Below are 20,821 nucleotides of genomic sequence, written 5' to 3'. Positions count from 1 at the left end.
TTTTGGTAGAGAAAACCTGCAAAATATATTAAAATTAAATGTATCCACTTCTACCTAATCACTCCCCTGGGAAATTATCCAAAGGAATAAATAAACAATACATAAGGGTTATTACAGCAGTTGGTACTGCTTTTTAATGAAAGTAGTGCCACCAATGGAGGAGTAGAGAGGGGGTAGTTGAATACATCTAAGTACATCCAAACCATGGAATGTATTGGGAAACAATTCTAATGGGTCTTTCACAGTTTAGCACATCTTGGGAACAGAGGCACTGACTGTTTTTCCTTCTGAACTATCCTTTTAAGGATGTTTGTATAATGAATAACCTTGATAGAGATAGTGTCTCCCCCTGGGTCAAAGAACAGGCATGCTTACGGTCTGCTATAATAAAGATATTATCTCTCTCTGGAACAAAAGGCAGACATGGTTATTACTCATTTTAGAATATTGACCTTCTCTATGCTAACAGTTTCTCTCTTGAAATGCAAACCACTGCACATGTAGGCTATATCTGGGCCCTCCTGTGTCTTCTCTATTGGACTTGGGAGCAGAAGGAACTCTCAAAAATAAGCTGATGTTCATACTGTTTACCATGTTCTGGGTAATAAATTCCTTTGTCTTTGATTTAGGAATCTTGTGTCATCTTTTAGAATCCGTAAGCCTGTGGCTGACTAACTTGTTAGCTTGCAAGTAAGAAGACATATAAGACTCATCACAATTCTCAGCAGTTTTGGTGACAAGGATGGGATGCTGATTGAGATGTGCCTTTCTGGAAGAGAAAGGACAAGGGTCCTGCAGGCCAGGTTTGGGACTACGACAATACTCTGGGATCTGACAGCAAATGTTAGGCAGGGGGTGGAGGGATGTGGTCATAACTATTCCCTGCTGTCCTGCCTGTTGATAAATGTTTAGAGCAGTGAGAGGTAGGATTAAAGTAAGCTGCTCCAACGGTGCCGGGGCTATTGCTCACTCTCCTCTGGGAGGGTGGATGAGCAAATGTTACCATGACAATGGGGCATCGAGCCTACAGCTTCAGCCAAAAAGTAATGAGGCTGCAACTGATGAACGAAAGAGTAGTCCTCAAAGCCAAAATAACTGCTGTCAGCAATGAGGACCTTGCTATTCAACACAGAACTTTGGGCAGACCGAAATAGTAAATAGTGAGAAGTTCTTTTTGTTGAGCTTTGAGCTAGCACCTACTCAAAAGCTGCTCAAATTGAATGCAATACCTTGTTTACTGGCAAGGAGCTTCTCTCTCCACTGATGTCCTCTGATTATTCTCTTCCACTCTACTGCTGATCTCAGCTGTTTTACAAAGAGCTCTCCCTGTCCCCAAAAGAGATCAAAGATCATACACATCAGTCTTATTATGCTGGGGAACTCTGCTGGCTACAGCTACCCAATTTGTCATCTTACTTCTTCCTGCCTGGGGAGTGGGTACCCAGATTCGGTGAATGGATTTTGGGCAAGGTTCACAGTGGGAAAAGGAAGCTAATGTGATCTTGGAGGTTGAGAGATTTGGGCCAATTTAATGTACTATTGCTGCTTCTACATCTGAATGTACTTCCTCATCCCACGAGCGCCAAGGGGCTTCTCCCAATCCTAAAAGAGCTGCATGTAGAGAAGTGCTAATAGAACTCACAACAGTAATGACACCTTTGAGCTCAAGTTTCATTGACAAGTTTCAGTCAATTCGGGTCCTTGGCAAAGGGAAGCAGCATCTACCCTGAGGGGCCCTTTGAGGTTTCAGACTCCCGGCCTCTCCGGCATGGCTACCGGGTAAGTCTTTTTTATTTTTGACTGCACTGGGTCTTTGTTGCTGCATCTGGGCTTTTCTCTAGTTGAGGCGAGCGGGGGTTACTCTTTGCTGTGGTGCACTGGTTTCTCACTGCGATGGCTTCTCTTGTTGTGGAGTGCGGGCTCTAGAGCGCAGGCTCAGTAGTTGTGGCTCACGGACTTAGTTGCTCCGCCACATGGGGGATCTTCCCGGACTAGGGCTCGGACCCATGTCCCCTGTATTGGTAGGCGGATTCTTAACCACTGTGCCACCAGGGAAGCCCAGGTAAGGCTTTTTTGAAACCATTTAATAGCTTGCTACTAGGTTCTTGGCAAAGCTTAACACCTGATCCACAGAAACCTTGTGACTCGATGGCCTACTATTCCCATTTTTTTTGTAGGGGTCAACTGGGACTCAATGACTAATGAGGTGGGAAAGGCCTAATAAACCTCACTTGTCAGGTGAAAATAATATATTCAAGAGCACAGTCAGATTGGCCCCAGAAACATGTTAGCCTGGCATGAAAATTGGCAGCCGCCCACAAGGGGAAATTTCATCTTTCAGTGTGATTCCTGAAGTGAATGGGGCCCTCAATTCAGAGAGATGCTTCTAAACACCTGGTCTGGTTCACTATGGTGAACGTTTCTGTATGTTTTGTTTTGACCTAAGTAATTCGATTTCTAGTAATTTAGAGTACAAGCAGATTGGTACATGTGCCTACAGTCATGTTTGCAAGGGTATTTATTGCAACATTGTTTTTGCTATCAAATGACAAAGAACTACTAAAAATCTCTCATTTAGGGACTGGCCAGAGAGATTAGTTGTTCCAGACAAACTGTATCAAAACATGACAAATAAAAATAATGTTAACATTTTTTTTTTGTTTTTATGAACAGTATTTTCTCAGTGTTATGTAAAGTGTGAATAAAAATCATGTTTCATTACCTTTTCTCTTTATTGACTAGATCCACACAACCTAATAAATAATGGTAGGCTTGCTTAGCAAAGCCAACTTTTTTTTTTTTTTTTTTTTTTAGCGGTACGCAGGCCTCTCACTGTTGTGGCCTCTCCCATTGCGGAGCACAGTCTCCGGACGCGCAGGCTCAGCAGCCACAGCTCACGGGCCCAGCCGCTCCACGGCATGTGGGATCTTCCCGGACCGGGGCACGAACCCGTGTCCCCTGCATCGGCAGGCGGATTCTCAACCACTGCACCACCAGGGAAACCCAGCAAAGCCATCTTTAAAGCAAGATTCTTAGTCTCCTCCTTCAAACTCCTAACCTTCTGGTGCCATAAGAATATCACCCATATGTTCTCACAGACAAATTCTGATTTCAAGATTTACTGTTATGGGGAAAAGCTAGGAGCTCAAAACTTAGAAAGTATCATTTTCATGTAAAAGTCGAATATATAAAGATGTCTGCATGGACTACCTCTGAATGGAAACACAAGACACTGGTAATAAGATTGCCTTTGAGAAAAGGACAGGGAGCCCTGAAAGACTTTGGTGAAAACAAGACTTACTTTCATTGCCATATATAAAGAATCACACTTAGGTTAACAGGTATTATCTCTGGGTGGTGAAAAAATCCAAAGGACTGTTTATTTATTTACAGCCTATTACTAATCTTGTATTATTTCTACCATGAACTTAAATTTATTCCAAAGACAAAAAAATTTGAAATATTTTAAAAGCATTTGCCAGCAAGAATATAGGAGAAGAAAGGCTATATCCATATTTTGATAACTGAGAGAGCAACAAAAATTGTTGTAATCTCTATTGCTGAAAAGAAAAATACAAACCTGAATATAAACCTGGATGCTGACATTGAAACAGGGAAGAGGTAAAAGTGACACACAACTAGAAATGCAGATGTCTGGCAGAGAAAAGAAATCTAGATACAAATTTACCTATGCGAAAATTTTTCAGAATATATACTCAAATGGAAATTCAAAGGCCAATCCAACAACATCTTGCTTTCATTATTTATTTTGATGTCTTCTTAGATACAAGGTTATGACCAATCAAAGAAATAACTAGTATTGTAACGAGAAATTCTCAGTTCTATTCATTAGGTTTCAATAGCTGAGTTTCTCCCAGAAGCCCTCTGGACTAACCTCGGTCATTACCATACCATACAGACAGATCTCTCTGGGGCTTTTGGCAGGGATTCTTTTATTCCCACAGCACTTTGAAGGATTTGAGTTGGAGAACGCTGTGCTGTTCCCTTTGCACGTCTTCCAGACAGTGGAGAATGCGTTTGGGAGCAGCAGATTGAAGTTCATCTTCTGGGGGCCTGTGAAAATATCTTTTCTTTGTAGATTGGTAAACTAATAGAGCCAAGTTCTTCAATTATTGGATTGGTATTATATACCACGAGTACCCTTCTCATGTTAATACCAACCTGCATAAACCAGTTTATAAAACTCCAAGAATGTAAGGTAGATCCTTCATCTTTTAAGAAAATAGAACCTCTTAAAACAATTTATTTCATCCTTGCGTTGTTGCTAATGGCAACAGAAAGAATGCACTGGACTGTCATAATAATCCTCCATTAAATCCCCAGTGTTTAAATTTTAATGCTATAATTCAAGAGCTGACAAAAGCCCATTGAGTGCGTCTATGGGGAGGAAAACAGGCAGGCCCATTTTCTCAGGGGTGATACTATAGCAACATGAAATGAATTTGGGGTCAGGGAACAAGCAGTCTCCAAGCTTTGTTTGCATTTCCTGGCTAAAAGTAGAATCCAACATTATAAATTTTACCCAACTAAGTAGTTATTTTGAGCAGCAGGAAGATAGCTCCCTTTGCACCACTGTTTATATTGAAAACACAGCGAAGGTAACAAAACCAGAACTGGGAGAAAGACATGCTGACAAATATATTATGAAGTGACTCTCAAAGTGACCACTTTAGAAACCCCTACATCTCTCTATGCTGACACCCAACCCCTCTCCCCTGGACAAATGATGCTTTAGAACATGGGGAAGTATTACAATTCCCAAAATGCCCTTTAGAAAAAAAGAAACAAAGGCTGGTCCACAGTCCCTGAATGTGACCCTGTTACCGTCATGGACTACGTGGCGAAGTTGGGTGTTGTCGATTACCTCTCACTCTTTATAATGGTCCTTTTGTTTTAGGGGGAGGATTTTTTTCTCCCAGAATAAGCAAATACATCTGAATCAAAATTGCCTATTGTGCAGCAAAAGGCAAAAACAAACAAAACAAAAACAAAAACAAAAACACACCCTACTTAATTCTCAGAAGTTTGTGTTTCCAACTTTTCTTCCCCTAGGTATCTGGGTTTTCACTTTTGGTTTTATTGTTGAATGTTAGCACATTGAGTCAGTGTGCTGACTCAATAACATAAAATACGACGTTCAGGGTGGTTTTCTAGTAAGGTGTATCCAGTTATGTTCTCTATTTATATGACTTGCAATATACAGAAATGAAGAATATTAGGTTTTCAAGGGCGTAGTCACAGGTGGATATATAGACAGCTCAGTAAAACTCAGAGCTTTTCCACTCCGTTTTCCAGGCCCTCAATATCTCACCTCAGCAGTTAAAAATCCTTGCCTCTCTCAACCTCTCATGACCTCCAGAACCCACCTCTCGCAATCCATCCTAAATATAGTGGCAGTATTAGTCATTTTCCTAAAACAAAAACAAAATTTCTCCCTTATTAAAAAGTCTTTGATGCTTATGAATGAATCAAATTTATACTCCTACAGTTTAACTCTGCTATTATAAATAAGCTATACTGTACAGTTTGCCATTCCATTATTGTACCTTTATACTTTCCTAATAGTATATCTTGTTAGGGACCCTACCTAGAATTCTCCTGTCATTACTCTGTTCATCCTTCAAGCTCAGTTTAAATGTCACCTTTTCCAGGAAGCCTTTGTGATACTCTCCTTCTAGAAAAATATTTCGTTTCTTTCTTTCTTTTTTTTTCCTTAAGCTCACGTGGCACATCTAGAATTGTCTTTGGGAACTTATTTAATTTCTTCTAATAAATCGTCTGACTATTATCCCTGAGGACAGGAACTATATACTCAATTATTTTACTTTCACCCACTTCACACTTGGAAAGAAATGTTTTTTAAAGAAAATATTCTCTAAGCTGCATTGTTCACCTGGTTCTGCCTATTAAGTACACCAAATATGATAGAAAAAGGAAGCTATGGAATAAAAAATATTATTAAGTAATATATTATGATCAAGTGTAAGTGCCTTAAATGAAAGAAGGTTTAGCATAAAGAAAGAAATAAAGGATAGGTTAGTTTATTCTGCATGAATAAATAAACCCAGTAGCTGTGTAGTTTATTATGATAACAATTAAATTTTGCTCATTACCTGTACAATGAATATTGGCAAGGAGATTCTGCTCATCATCATCACTGAGGGATCCAGGCTGATGGGACCTTCTTCTCTACACATTTATACATGATCACTGAGTCAGGAAAAGGGAACTAGGTGAACTACCACACACCAACTTTGAAAATTTCTGTCCAAAAGTGACACATGTCTCTTCTGCTTACACTTCATAAGCTGAAAGAAGTCATATGGCCAACCTGACTTCCAGAGGATAAAAAAGTGCAATCCTACATGTGTTCAGAAATGGAGACATTTTGAAATGGTTGGAAATGGCACTATGACTACTGTCCCATATTTTCCCAAGAGTTAGAGAAAAACAAAAGCAATACATTTTGAAATTTACTTAAAAACAGCCAAATACTTAAAATTAGGAAATTTCCTAAGGTTGATTGAAGATATCTCTCAATAACATTAGCAAACACCTTCCTCATGGTGAAATGTTAAATATTTCCCCTTTAAGATTAAAGATAAGAATGCTTATTATCATTTCTATTGATCAATACAAACTACAAGTCCTGGCCAAGACAATAAGACATAAAAAAAAATGAGATATAAGGTTTGGAAGAGAAAAATAACTGCTATTTCTAGAGGTATGATACAAATTATCGATACTGCTTATCTTTTTCTTTTGATTTTCTATCAGAATTATTAACAATTATGAGCAAATTAGCCATAAAAATTACTTTGACAATCAAAAGCAGAACATCAGTGACCTGTGGAATAATAGCAAATGAACTAACACTTGTATAATTGGGGTGCTAGAGAGGTGAAAAAGTATGGGGCAAAAAATTATTTAAGGAAATATTGTTTGGAAAATTTGTTAACTTTATTAAAAAAACTACCTATAATTATAAAAATTTAAGCAAACACCAAGCAGAAGGGAAAAAACCCTAGGCATATTATGTTAAACTGCTGAAAGCCAAAGTTAAACACAACATAAAAAGAACAAGAGGAAAGATACACATTAAATACAGGAGATAAAATAAGAAGGCTGGCTTCTCACCAGAAACTATGAAAATCAGAAAGCAATGGAACAGTATCTTTAAATTTATTAAAAATATATAAAACCTGTCAATCTAGAAAAAGTATTGATCAGCAGATATGCACTACAAGAAATACTTGAGGAAGTTCTTTTGGCTAACACTAAATGATACCAAAATTTGATAATACAAGAAAGAATGAAAGATTAAATATTGTGATGAATTTTATGACAATAAATTAAATTAGATGAAAAAAGATACAATTTTTTTGAGAAAAACGATAAACCAAACTGACAAAAATGAAAGATAATTGAATAGTCCTATTAAGTAAATCAAATTCATAATTAAAAAGGTGGTCAAAAGGTACAAACTTCCAGTTATAAGGTAAATAAGTCCTGGGGATGAAAAGTACTGCATGGTGTCAGTTAATAATACTGTATTATGTTGAAAGTTGCTGAAAAAAAGAAAAAAAATTGTAACTGTGTATAGTGATTGATGCTAACTAGACTTATTGTAATGATCATTTCACATATATACATATACTGAATCATTACACTTGAAACTAAAATAGTGTTATATATTGATCATATCTAAATAAAAAAAGACCCTTCCTTCAAAGAAAATGCTGGTTTCAGATGGCTTCACTGGTGAATTTTATCAAGCATTTAAAGAAGAAATTATACCAATTATTCTCTTCTGATTTGTTTTTCCAGGGGAATTGGCATTGAAGGGAACAGTCTGGGTTTATTTGCTGAATGGAGATATTTAGATTCAGGTCTGGCCAATAAAGAATTTCAATGTAATTTCAGCTGGGCTATAATATTTTTGAGGTTATCCATTTATTGTTCAGTTAGCACTTGACATTGGCACTTATCTTCAGCCGGCTTCTCCCCTGCTATAGGCTGATGTACAAGAAAAGAAATGAAAAACATAAAAACCTGGCACTGTTGTTGGGCAGACAAATCCAAGTTATAATCCTCTTGAAAATGATTAACATCAATGTTGATATAAACAAAGTCAATGTGTTGGAAGGAAGAAAGAAAAGGAACTCTGGTAAATTTAAGCCTAGATCACGGTGAGTTTTGCATTTCATAAACACATGCTTCAGGCCAAATATTTTGTGGACTACAGCTAATTGTAATTCCTTTCAATCTTTTTATCACAGGGTACTTGTTGCAGGTAAAAAAGAAGTAAGAAAAGACAGTCTTTTACGTGCATTTCTTTCTAGTTCTAACAATTCCTTTCTAGCAGAAATTTTCCCAAATGTGAAGGAGAATAGGCAAAAGTGAGGAAGAGAATGAAAAGTGTGTATCTGTGAACAGACATCTGAAAAACAAACTTTCAGGGAAGAAGGAAAGTTCTGGCAAGCTTAAGCAGCATCCTTTCACTGAATCATTAAGTGCATGGACTGCAGGGCATGTATTAATGTTGCAGGTCAGGTTCCCCAGAAAGTTGACTCTGAGATAGAGCTTAGTCTACAGAAAGTTTTTGAGGAGTTTCTGTCGGGATCAACACTGTGCAGGTTGGGAAGGAAGCAGAAATAGGCCAAGGGAGAGGTTGGGCTGCAATCTAGTAGCAACAAGAACTAAGGCAAGCCTGAGGGGAGCCCTGAGGCTGGAATGGCTCTTTAGATGTATCCCAAGTTGGGGAAAGGAGACCAACCCTTCATACCACACATCAACCAGTCTTGGGATGAATCTTGTCCTCTGGAGGAGGAATGATAATGGGCAATATGGCTCTCTTCATGGGAGGGCAAATCCCAGGGAAAACTGACAGCTGACACCTAACAGCCAGCAGCACACTCATTGGTTGAGGGAATTAACACTTTCCTTCCTAGAAAGGGAATCTGGGCAGCATTCACAACTGCCCACTCTTGCATAGCTTGGATCTTGCTTCATCTAAACCCTGAAGGTCTTCTTCCCGGAGGGATGGGCCTCTTTCCTAGGGTAAACTTGTTAGAGGAAACTTAGGAAAATGATAACCTTCACTGACGCAGGCGGGATTGAGGCTACAACTGTGATATGTCATTGTTTCCTTCTTCCACAACTTATCCTAGATTTTCTTTTTTTTTTTTGTATTTTTTTTTAATTTTTTTAATTAGTTTCTGCTTTATAACAAAGTGAATCAGTCATACATATACATCTGTTCCCACATCCCTTCCCTCATTCATCTCCCTCCCTCCCACCCTCCCCATCCCACCCCTCCAGGCAGTCACAAAGCACCGAGCTGATCTCCCTGTGCTCTGTGGCTGCTTCCCACTATCTATCTACCTTACGTTTGGTAGTGTATATATGTCCATGCCTCTCTTTTGCTTTGTCACAGCTTACCCTTCCCCCTCCCCATATCCTCAAGTCCATTCTCAAGTATGTCTGTGTCTTTATTCCCGTTTTGCCCCTAGGTCCTTCATGACTTTTTTTTTTTCTTAAATTCCGTATATATGTGTTAGCATACGGTATTTGTCTTTCTCTTTCTGACTTACTTCACTCTGTATGACAGACTCTAGGTCTATCCACCTCATTACAAATAGCTCAATTTCGTTTCTTTTCATGGCTGAGTAATATTCCATTGTATATATGTGCCACATCTTCTTTATCCATTCATCCGATGATGGACACTTAGGTTGTTTCCAGCTCCAGGCTATTGTGAATAGAGCTGCAATGAACATTTTGGTACATGTCTCTTTTTGAATTATGGTTTTCCCAGGGTATATGCCTAGTAGTGGGATTGCTGGGTCATATTGTAGTTCTATTTTTAGTTTTTTAAGGAACCTCCATACTGTTCTCCATAGTGGCTGTACCAATTCACATTCCCACCAGCAGTGCAAGAGTGTTCCCTTTTTTCCACACCCTCTCCAGGATTTATTGTTTCTAGATTTCTTGATGATGGCCATTCTGACTGGTGTGAGATGATATCTCATTGTAGTTTTGATTTGCATTTCTCTAATGATTAATGATGTTGAGCATTCTTTCATGTGTTTGTTGGCAGTCTGTATATCTTCTTTGGAGAAATGCCTATTTAAGTCTTCTGCCCATTTTTGGATTGGGTTGTTTGTTTTTTTGCTATTGAGCTGCATGAGCTGTTTATTAATTTTGGAGATGAATCCTTTGTCAGTTGCTTCATTTGCAAATATTTTCTCCCATTCTGAGGGTTGTCTTTTGGTCTTGTTTATGGTTTCCTTTGCTGTGCAAAAGCTTTGAAGTTTCATTAGGTCCCATTTGTTTATCTTTGTTTTTATTTCCATTTCTCTAGGAGGTGGGTCCAAAAGGATCTTGCTGTGATTTATGTCATAGAGTGTTCTACCTATGTTTTCCTCTAAGAGTTTGATAGTTTCTGGCCTTACATTTAAGTCTTTAATCCATTTTGAGCTTATTTTTGTGTATGGTGATAGGGAATGATCTAATCTCAAACTTTTACATGTCCCTGTCCAGTTTTCCCAGCACCACTTATTGAAGAGGCTGTCCTTTCTCCACTGTACATTCCTGCCTCCTTTATCAAAGATAAGTTGGCCATATGTGCGTGGGTTTATCTCTGGGCTTTCTATCCTGATCCACTGATCGATCTTTCTGTTTTTATGCCAGTACCACACTGTCTTGATTACTGTAGCTTTGTAGTATAGTCTGAAGTCAGGGAGCCTGATTCCTCCAGCTCCGTTTTTCGTTCTCAAGATTGCTTTGGCTATTCGGGGTCTTTTGTTTTTCCAAACAAATTTTGAAATTTTTTGTTCTAGTTCTGTGAAAAATGCCAGTGGTAGTTTGATAGGGATTGCATTGATTCTGTAGATTGCTTTGGGTAGTAGAGTCATTTTCACAATATTGATTCTTCCAATACAGGAGCAAGGTATATCTCTCCATCTATTTGTATCATCTTTAATTTCTTTCATCAGTGTCATAATTTTCTGCATACAGGTCTTTTGTCTCCTTAGGTAGGTTTATTCCTAGATATTTTATTCTTTTTGTTGCAATGGTAAATGGGAGTGTTTTCTTGATTTCATTTTCAGATTTTTCATCACTAGTGTACAGGAATGCCAGAGATTTCTGTACATTAATTTTGTATCCTGCTACTTTACCAAATTCATTGATTAGCTCTAGTAGTTTTTTGGTAGCATCTTTAGGATTCTCTATGTATAGTATCATGTCATCTGCAAACAGTGACAGCTTTACTTCTTCTTTTCCAATTTGGATTCCTTTTATTTCCTTTTCTTCTCTGATTGCTGTGGCTAAAACTTCCAAAACTATGTTGAATAAGAGTGGTGAGAGTGGGCAGCCTTGTCTTGTTCCTGATCTTAGTGGAAGTGGTTTCAGTTTTTCACCATTGAGGACAATGGTGGCTGTGGGTTTGTCATATATGGCCCTTATGATGTTGAGGAAAGTTCCCTCTATGCCTACTTTCTGCAGGGTTTTTATCATAAATGGGTGTTGAATTTTGTCGAAAGCTTTCTCTGCATCTATTGAGATGATCATATGGTTTTTCTCCTTCAACTTGTTAATATGGTGTATCACATTGATTGATTTGCGTATATTGAAGAATCCTTGCATTCCTGGAATAAACCCCACTTGATCATCGTGTATGATCCTTTTAATGTGCTGTTGGATTCTGTTTGCTAGTATTTTGTTGAGGATTTTTGCATCTATGTTCATCAGTGATATTGGCCTGTAGTTTTCTTTCTTTGTGACATCCTTGCCTGGTTTTGGTATCAAGGTGATGGTGGCCTCGTAGAATGAGTTTGGGAGTGTTCCTTCCTCTGATATTGTTTGGAAGAGTTTGAGAAGGATGGGTGTTAGCTCTTCTCTAAATGTTTGATAGAATTCGCCTGTGAAGCCATCTGGTCCTGGGCTTTTGTTTGTTGGAAGATTTTTAATCACAGTTTCAATTTCAGTGCTTGTGTTTGGTCTATTCATATTTTCTATTTCTTCCTGAGTCAGTCTTGGCAGGTTGTGCATTTCTAAGAATTTGTCCATCTCTTCCAGGTTGTCCATTTTATGGGCATAGAGTTGCTTGTAGTAATCTCTCATGATCTTTTGTATTTCTGCAGTGACACTTGGTACTTCTCCTTTTTCATTTCTAATTCTATTGATTTGAGTCTTCTCCCTTCTTTTCTTGATGAGTCTGGCTAATGGTTTATCAATTTTGTTTATCTTCTCAAAGAACCAGCTTTTAGTTTTATTGATCTTTGCTATCGTCTCCTTCATTTCTTTTTCATTTATTTCTGATCTGATTTTTATGATTTCTTTCCTTCTGCTAACTTTGGGATGTTTTTGTTCTTCTTTCTCTAATTGCTTTAGGTGCAAGGTTAGGTTGTTTATTCGAGATGTTTCCTGTTTCTTAAGGTGGGATTGTATTGCTATAGACTTCCCTCTTAGAACTGCTTTTGCTGCATCCCATAGGTTTTGGGTCGTCGTGTCTCCATTGTCATTTGTTTCTAGGTATTTTTTAATTTCCTCTTTGATTTCTTCAGTGATCACTTCGTTATTAAGTAGTGTATTGTTTAGCCTCCATGTGTTTGTATTTTTTACAGCTCTTTTCCTGTAATTGATATCTAGTCTCATAGCATTGTGGTCAGAAAAGACACTTGATACAATTTCAATTTTCTTAAATTTACCAAGGCTTGATTTGTGACCCAAGATATGATCTATCCTGGAGAATGTTCCATGAGCACTTGAGAAAAATGTGTATTCTGTTGTTTTTGGATGGAATGTCCTATAAATATCAATGAAGTCCATCTTGTTTAATGTATCATTTAAAGCTTGTGTTTCCTTATTTATTTTCATTTTGGATGATCTGTCCATTGGTGAAAGTGGGGTGTTAAAGTCCCCTACTATGAGTGTGGTACTGTCGATTTCTCCTTTTATGGCTGTTAGTATTTGCCTTATGTATTGAGGTGCTCCTATGTTGGGTGCATAAATATTTACAATTGTTATATCTTCTTCTTGGATCGATCCCTTGATCATTATGTAGTGTCCTTCTTTGTCTCTTCTAGTAGTCTTTATTTTAAAGTCTATTTTGTCTGATATGAGAATTGCTACTCCAGCTTTCTTTTGGTTTCCATTTGCATGGAATTTCTTTTTCCATCCCCTTACTTTCAGTCTGTATGTGTCTCTAGGTCTGAAGTGGGTCTCTTGTAGACAGCATATATATGGGTCTTGTTTTTGTATCCATTCAGCCAATCTGTGTCTTTTGGTGGGAGCATTTAGTCCATTTACATTTAAGGTAATTATCGATATGTATGTTCCTATTCCCATTTTATTAATTGTTTTGGGTTCGTTATTGTAGGTCTTTTCCCTCTGTTGTGTTTCTTGCCTAGAGAAGTTCCTTTAGCATTTGTTGTAAAGCTGGTTTGGTGGTGCTGAACTCTCTCAGCTTTTGCTTGTCTGTAAACGTTTTAATTTCTCCATCAAATCTGAATGAGATCCTTGCTGGGTAGAGTAATCTTGGTTGCAGGTTTTTCTCCTTCATCACTTTAATTATGTCCTGCCACTCCCTTCTGGCTTGTAGAGTTTCTGCTGAGAGATCAGCTGTTATCCTGATGTGGATTCCCTTGTGTGTTATTTGTTGTTTTTGCCTTGCTGCTTTTAATATGATTTCTTTGTGTTTAATTTTTGACAGTTTGATTAGTATGTGTCTTGGCGTATTTCTCCTTGGATTTATTCTGTATGGGACTCTCTGTGCCTCCTAGACTTGATTAACTATTTCCTTTCCCATATTAGGGAAGTTTTCAACTCTAATCTCTTCAAATATTTTCTCAGTCCCTTTCTTTTTCTCTTCTTCTTCTGGAAACCCTATAATTCGAATGTTGGTGCGTTTAATGTTGTCCCAGAGGTCTCTGAGACTGTCCTCTGTTCTTTTCATTCTTTTTTCTTTATTTTGCTCTGCAGCAGTTATTTCCACTATTTTATCTTCCACCTCACTTATCCGTTCTTCTGCCTCAGTTATTCTGCTATTGATCCCATCTAGAGTATTTTTTATTTCATGTATTGTGTTTTTAATCGATGCTTGATTCATCTTTAGTTCTTCTAGGTCCTTGTTAACTGTTTCTTGCATTTTGTCTATTCTATTTCCAAGATTTTGGATCTGGGAAATAGAATCTTGGATCATCTTTACCATCATTATTCTGAATTCTTTTTCAGGTAGACTGCCTATTACCTCTTCATTTGTTAGGTCTGGTGGGTTTTTATCTTGCTCCTTCTCCTGCTGTGTGTTTTTCTGTCTTCTCATTTTGCTTATGTTACTGTGTTTGGGGTCTCCTTTTTGCAGGCTGCAGGTTCGTAGTTCCCGTTGTTTTTGGTGTCTGTCCCCAGTGGCTAAGGTTGGTTTAGTGGGTTGTGTAGGCTTCCTGGTGGAAGGTACTAGTGCCTGTGTTCTGGTGAATGAGGCTGGATCTTGTCTTTCTGGTGGGCAGGTCCACGTCTGGTGGTGTGTTTTGGGGTGTCTGCGGACTTTTTATGATTTTAGGCCACCTCTCTGCTAATGGGTGGCATTGTGTTCCTGTCTTGCTAGCTGTTTGGCATAGGGTGTCCAGCACTGTAGCTTGCTGGTCGTTGAGTGAAGCTGGGTGCTGGTGTTGAGGTGGAGATCTCTGGAAGATTTTCGCCGTTTGATATTATGTGGAGCTGGGAGGTCTCTTGTGGACCAGTGTCCTGAAGTTGGCTCTCCCACCTCAGAGGCACAGCACTGACTCCTGGCTCCTCAATTTGGGATGATTTGTTGTCTATTCATGTATTCCACAGATGCAGGGTACATCAAGTTGATTGTGGAGCTTTAATCCGCTGCTTCTGAGGCTGCTGGGAGAGGTTTCCCTTTCTCTTCTTTGTTCTCACAGCTCCTGGGTCTCAGCTTTGGATTTGGCCCCGCCTCTGCGTGTAGGTCGCTGGAGGGCGTCTGTTCTTCGCTCAGACAGGACAGGGTTAAAGGAGCAGCCTCTTCGGGGACTCTGGCTCACTCAGGCCGGGCGGGAGGGAGGGGCACGGAGTGCGGGGCGAGCCTGCAGCGGCAGAGGTCGGCGTGACGTTGCACCAGCCCGAGGCGCGCCGTGCGTTCTCCCAGGGAAGCCGCCCCTGGATCCCGGGACCCCATCAGTGGCGGGCTGCACAGGCTCCCGGAAGGGCGGTGTGGACAGTAACCTGCGCTCGCACACAGGCTTCTTGGCGGCGGCAACAGCAGCCCCAGCGTCCCACGCCCGTCACTGGGCTCCGCGCTTTCAGTCGTGACTCGCGCCCGTCTGTGGAGCCCCTTTAAGCAGCGCTCTTAATCCCCTCTCCTCGCGCACCAGGAAACCAAGAGGGAAGAAAAAGTCTCTTGCCTCTTCGGCAGCTCCAGAGTTTTCCCGGACTCCCTGCCGGCTAGCTGTGGCACATTAGCCCCCTTCAGGCTGAGTTCTCGCCGCCAGCCCCGGTCCTTTCCCTGCGCTCTGACCGAAGCCCGAGCCTCAGCTTCCAGCGCCGCCCGCCCTGGCGGGCGAGCAGACAAGCCTCTCGGGCTGGTGAGTGCCGCTCGGCACCGATCCTCTGTGCGGGAATCTCTCCGCTTTGCCCTACCCAGGTATGTGGGGAGTTTCTTGCCTTTTGGGAGGTCTGGGGTCTTCTGCCAGCATTCAGTAGGTGTTCTGTAGGAGTTGTTCCACGTGTAGCTGTATTTCTGGTGTATCCGTGGGGAGGAAGGTGATCTCCGCGTCTTACTCTTCCGCCATCTTACCCGGAAGTCCCATAGCGATTCACCTCTAGTGTGGATGTTGGTCTTCTCATTGTGAGTTCCAAAAGCAACAGAGAACTGAGGCAGCTCTGGGCTTCCTCCACAGTGAACCGGTCAGGGCGCTCGGGTCGGTTGTCCGTGTCAGGAGGAGACCGGGGACAAAAGGGTCCGGGTAGCGGCCGCTGGGTCTGGTCCGCCGGCAGGTGAGCAGGTCCCTGAGCACCCAGAGGTCGGGATGTCAGTCGTGGAGTAGGGGTCTTCCCTGGGGTGTCAAATATGTTGGCGGACAACCCCTTCCAGAGCCCGAGAGTACGCTCATGTCTTACGTGGGAAATGAACTGTCCGAGCAGACATACGTGACGAGAAAGCAAAAGACTTGATTGGAAGGGGCACCGGAGCCGAGAGCAGCCGGGTAAGGGACTCCAGGAGAAACGCTCTGCCTCGTAGCTCCGTCTCAGGTCTATCCTAGATTTTCTTCTCTCACAGTTAGCACCTGTGCTGCTTTTGGTGGCTTAGCTGGTGGGGTGACCCAAAGTCATATCTCTGATTATCCAAGTCCCTGGTCATCAAGCCCTTCTCAGACCTTGGCTACTGTATTTGTCTATTTACCAACACAATTGAGCAAAGAAACATGAAGAGATAACCAAGTGCCAAACATATCCCTCCCCGTCCCTGATGTGCCATAACAGCCTTCCTCCTGAAGATCATATCAATTGCTTCTATCAATATCATGTTCCTCTCCATGCCTGCTGGCCCCTTGGTATGAGAAGTATGAAGTACACAGGCATAAGTCATAGCTTATATCTCCCTGGTGGATTGTTCCCAAATTAAGAACTAAGACCAGTAAACACACAGAGGCCAGAATTCAGAAAACTGAAGCAGAAATTCCCTCTGGATCATTCCTACATTCATCCCTTGGTTCCTGACCCTATGTATTCTGTCTAACTAATGGGGCACAGCACTATATAATGGTTGTTAATTTGAGTATGTATGGCATCCTGGAAGATGAGTCCCTATCCTTGCATGGTATCAGTTTTGAACTTGTGCCTTTTCTACGCCATCTATAAGCTATTCTATTGCTCTTCAATGCCAGCTGTTTTGGATGCTGTGGTACATGAAAGGACCAGTGAACCTCATGATCATGGGCCCACAGTTACACCTCCTTCTCTATAAAGTGAGTATCTTAGTCAAGGGTTTCTGAACAGTGGCATATTGACACTTTGGGTGAGATAATTCTTCGTCATGGAGAGTTGTCCTGTACATTAAGATGTTTAGCAGCAACCGTGGCCGCTAGCCACTAGATGTCAGTAGCATCCTCCCAGTGGTGAGAACCAACCATGTCTGCAGGCATTGCCAAGTATGCCCTAGGGTAGGGAAATACTGCTCTTGGTTAAGACTATTGCCTTAGATGGATGCAATATCATATGGGATTCCATGCAGGTGGATTAAAATTTCTGTAATCATATGGATAATGGTGCTGCCTGAGGTTCTTCAGACAGGAAAGGCAAATCCATATCTAGAATATGTAGAGATGCAAGAAGTGTTCATTCAAAATGAATTGGTTCTTCTTCCAGGATGGAAAGAGTTTGATGTATTCAACTTGCCACCAGGTGGCTGGTTGGCCTCCTGAAGGGATGGTACTGTATGTGGGAGTTAGTTTTGGTCTCTCTTGCTAGCCTTAGTCAATGGGAGCTCATGTAGTTAGACCCATGTAAAGCCTCTGTCTCTGGACACCATGGTTTCTCTGTTCATTGTGCCTGGTGTTCCAATGCTGTGATTTCAGATGACAGAGAGATGGCTGACGTGGCCTAGCTGACATTTTGTCTACTGTGATGACTTGGTTGTTTAATGCCTGTTCCAGAGTAGATGCCTTCTGGTAACATGCATGCAAAGATCTTCACACTTTGTGCCTTCTCCAATTCATCCATCCACATACCATGACTGCAGACCTTGTTGCCTGTGATCTCTCCACCTTTCTCCTCCCGAGCTATTTGTCACCCATGAATTTGCATAGATTTTAATCTTGGGCCATTCTCTTTTCACCAAAAGAAGATGATCAGTTGGACCATCTGGAGTCTGCTTATCAGAAAGATTTCCCCCCACCATGTAGAGAAGTTCCAATCGATTTTTAGTTTATTCACACATACTGGGATGACAGTTCATAAATCAGCTTTGCTCTTTTCCTCCTCTGTCGGCTGTCCTAAGGCATCCCCTATGCAGCATATATAAATATTGGTTCAGAGGTCTTGCTTGGTACAACTGTGGTGGATGAAATGGAAGTCTGGGCCAGATTGTGTTGCTTACTTCGGCCTTCTGGTATTGCTTGTGCCTAATCCTGGTTGTACTATTTTCATTTTAAGACTTGGCGTGTCTGATAAAGTATATAATTTGACCTAGGCTTCTTGAGGCCAGAAAAGCCAAGCCAACAACTTACAATCAGACCTTGTTTGCAATACCTACAGATTTGAGTGAATTCCTCCTTTCTCAAGGTCCCTAAAATATCCTGAGGCCTGCATCTGCTAGGAAGTGACCTTCCTTACTCACCTGGTAAGACTGCTGGGAACCCTGCAAGGTACCAGGCTGTTTTTCCAAGGAGCCTTATTGGCTCCATAAAGTCAATCGTAGCTGCTCAGTTCCTTAAAGCTCTCTAGTCATATCTGAGTTTATGCATTCTCTTAAATCTGACATTTCAGTCAAAGTCTTGGTAATATAACCAATTTTCAGTTGCGTCCTGTTATAAGGAGAACAGATTCTTATTGAACATATGCAAATAACTATATTGTCATAAAAGCAAGACTACTCACTAAAAGTTTCTAAATTCTAGAGGGGTCAAGTAGGGAGAAAAAAATAAATGTTTCAATTCTGCTTATAAAGGTATAATTTACCAACCATTAGTTCTGTCAACTTTGTCTGATGTTTGAGGGTGATAGGGACAGTGATAATTCCAAGAAGTTTGCAAGGTGTTTGCTAAGGCTCATATGATTTGCCCAGTGAAGTGGGTAGCTTGATCATTGGAGGTTGTGGAAAATATACCCCAAGTGGGAAACACATTTTCTAATAGTTTCTTTGCCACTGTGAGGGTGTCAGCCTTCTGGCAAGAGCAGGCTTCAACCTATCTAGAAAACACATACAATAACAAGAACATATTGAAAACCCATATTAAGTGGTGGTTGAATGAAGCCCAGCTGCAGGTATTCAAAGGGTCCAGAGGCAGAAGATCTGAGGCCTCTGCTGGGTCAGACATTGCTGGTAGACTATTTTTTAAATTTTATGGAATTCTCCCCACCAATATCTATTTCCAATTTGTGCCATCTTAAATACACTATAGTGGGTGAAGGAAAGGAAAAACAAAAAAATGGTGTTTACCAGGGAGCTGGGAAGAACCAAGAGGCTGTCCTCTGTTTCCCACAGTCCTGACTGTTTGTTTAATTTACAGCAATTGTTTCCCATCTTAATATCCCTGATTCAGGAGGAGATTGTTGCCATGTTACAAAAACATCCAGATGGCAACAGTATGTTGCTGCTGCCTTTGCGCTAAAGTCAGCTAGGGTCAGTCCTTTCAGTGTGAGCCCCAATTTTGATGACAGACAACATTTTATGCCAGGATACATCAGACTTTCAGGAATTTCACACAATTTCTGGAACACTTATAACACATACTTATATATCTCTTTTTTGTAAGGAGAGAAAAAAACAAATCTTTGAGATATTTCATAGGCCTCTGAAATGTCTCATATCTCAAAGTTAGTTCTAAATCAAAAAGACTTCATTTAGAGCTTGATTTTGGAAATTTGTTAAAACATCAAAAATGTTTTAAAATAGTCAAATAGAATAATAGGTCAATTGAAATGATGCTTACCCATTTAACCAAAATAACAATTAAAGACTTTATAGGCAGATATAGAGGTTATATAGTTCTGAGTAAAACATAGCTCCTTTATTATCGAGACGACTAGGTTTACTTAAGTAATCAAAGGCCTGTAAAGACAACATAGAACATTAAGTGATTATTTTGACAAGATACAAGATCTTTCTTTTTTTCTAGGCAGGTTACTTAAGGGTAAAGAGAAAGCTTTTATAATCTGTTATTATCAAGAGCAGACCAATAGAAAAAAAATTGTCCGTTTAATGTAGAGAAAACCAAATTCCAATTTTGCACCAGTTTACTTTTGATATTAAAATTCATTTACTTAATTATATTCATTCCAATTTTATCCATTCCTGACCACATATAAAATTTCTTTCCAAAGATTCCTTTTCATAGATCTTCATTTACTGAGAACACACATCCCATTTTCCTTGCATATGAAGATGCTTCCTTGTTTACCCTTAGAAACCTTTAATTTCTAGAGAAGACTGCAAAGTAAGCAATTATGAACTGTCTTTTATATTAGCATTCTGTATACTGGCAAACATAAATACTTTTTATAATTTCTGGAAATAGGTGCTTTCTCATAGAAAATTTCACAGCACAGCTCAAACATGTTTACTAATACTTCCAAATATCTTTAGCTTCTCTGTAAATGGAAGCCTATGTTCAGTAATTAATATTTCAGTTTCTCATCTTATTTGGGAATGATCTAGATATTCAATGAATGTAACAACTTATTGTTCAACTTAATTTAGCAAAATTTGAAGGGTATGTCGCCAAGAGATGTGGGAAACTATTTAAGTAGACATATCATAAAACAATCATTGCTAAAACGTTCACATAAAAACTCTCAACTCATTTACATTTATTTAATTTATTTGCTTTTAACAATCATGTTTAGTTACCTACAGAAAAACTTCATTAGACATTATACTACTTCAGTCATCATCCTAAGTTATTTTTCTGACTGACAAATTTTGTAAGAGATAATATGAGCTTATCTGACTTTTAGTAACCTAGATTGAATAAAAGTATTATACATAGTGTTGGTAACACTAAAGACATGCCTATATTAATTAAACCAAAAAACATAAACTAGCTTTTATTTACTAAAGAGTAATCCTAGATCA

This window comes from Mesoplodon bidens (genome assembly GCF_964165515.1).
Source record: "Mesoplodon bidens genome assembly, chromosome: 12".
Lineage (NCBI taxonomy): Eukaryota > Metazoa > Chordata > Mammalia > Artiodactyla > Ziphiidae > Mesoplodon > Mesoplodon bidens.
This window is presented reverse-complemented; position numbering follows the sequence as displayed.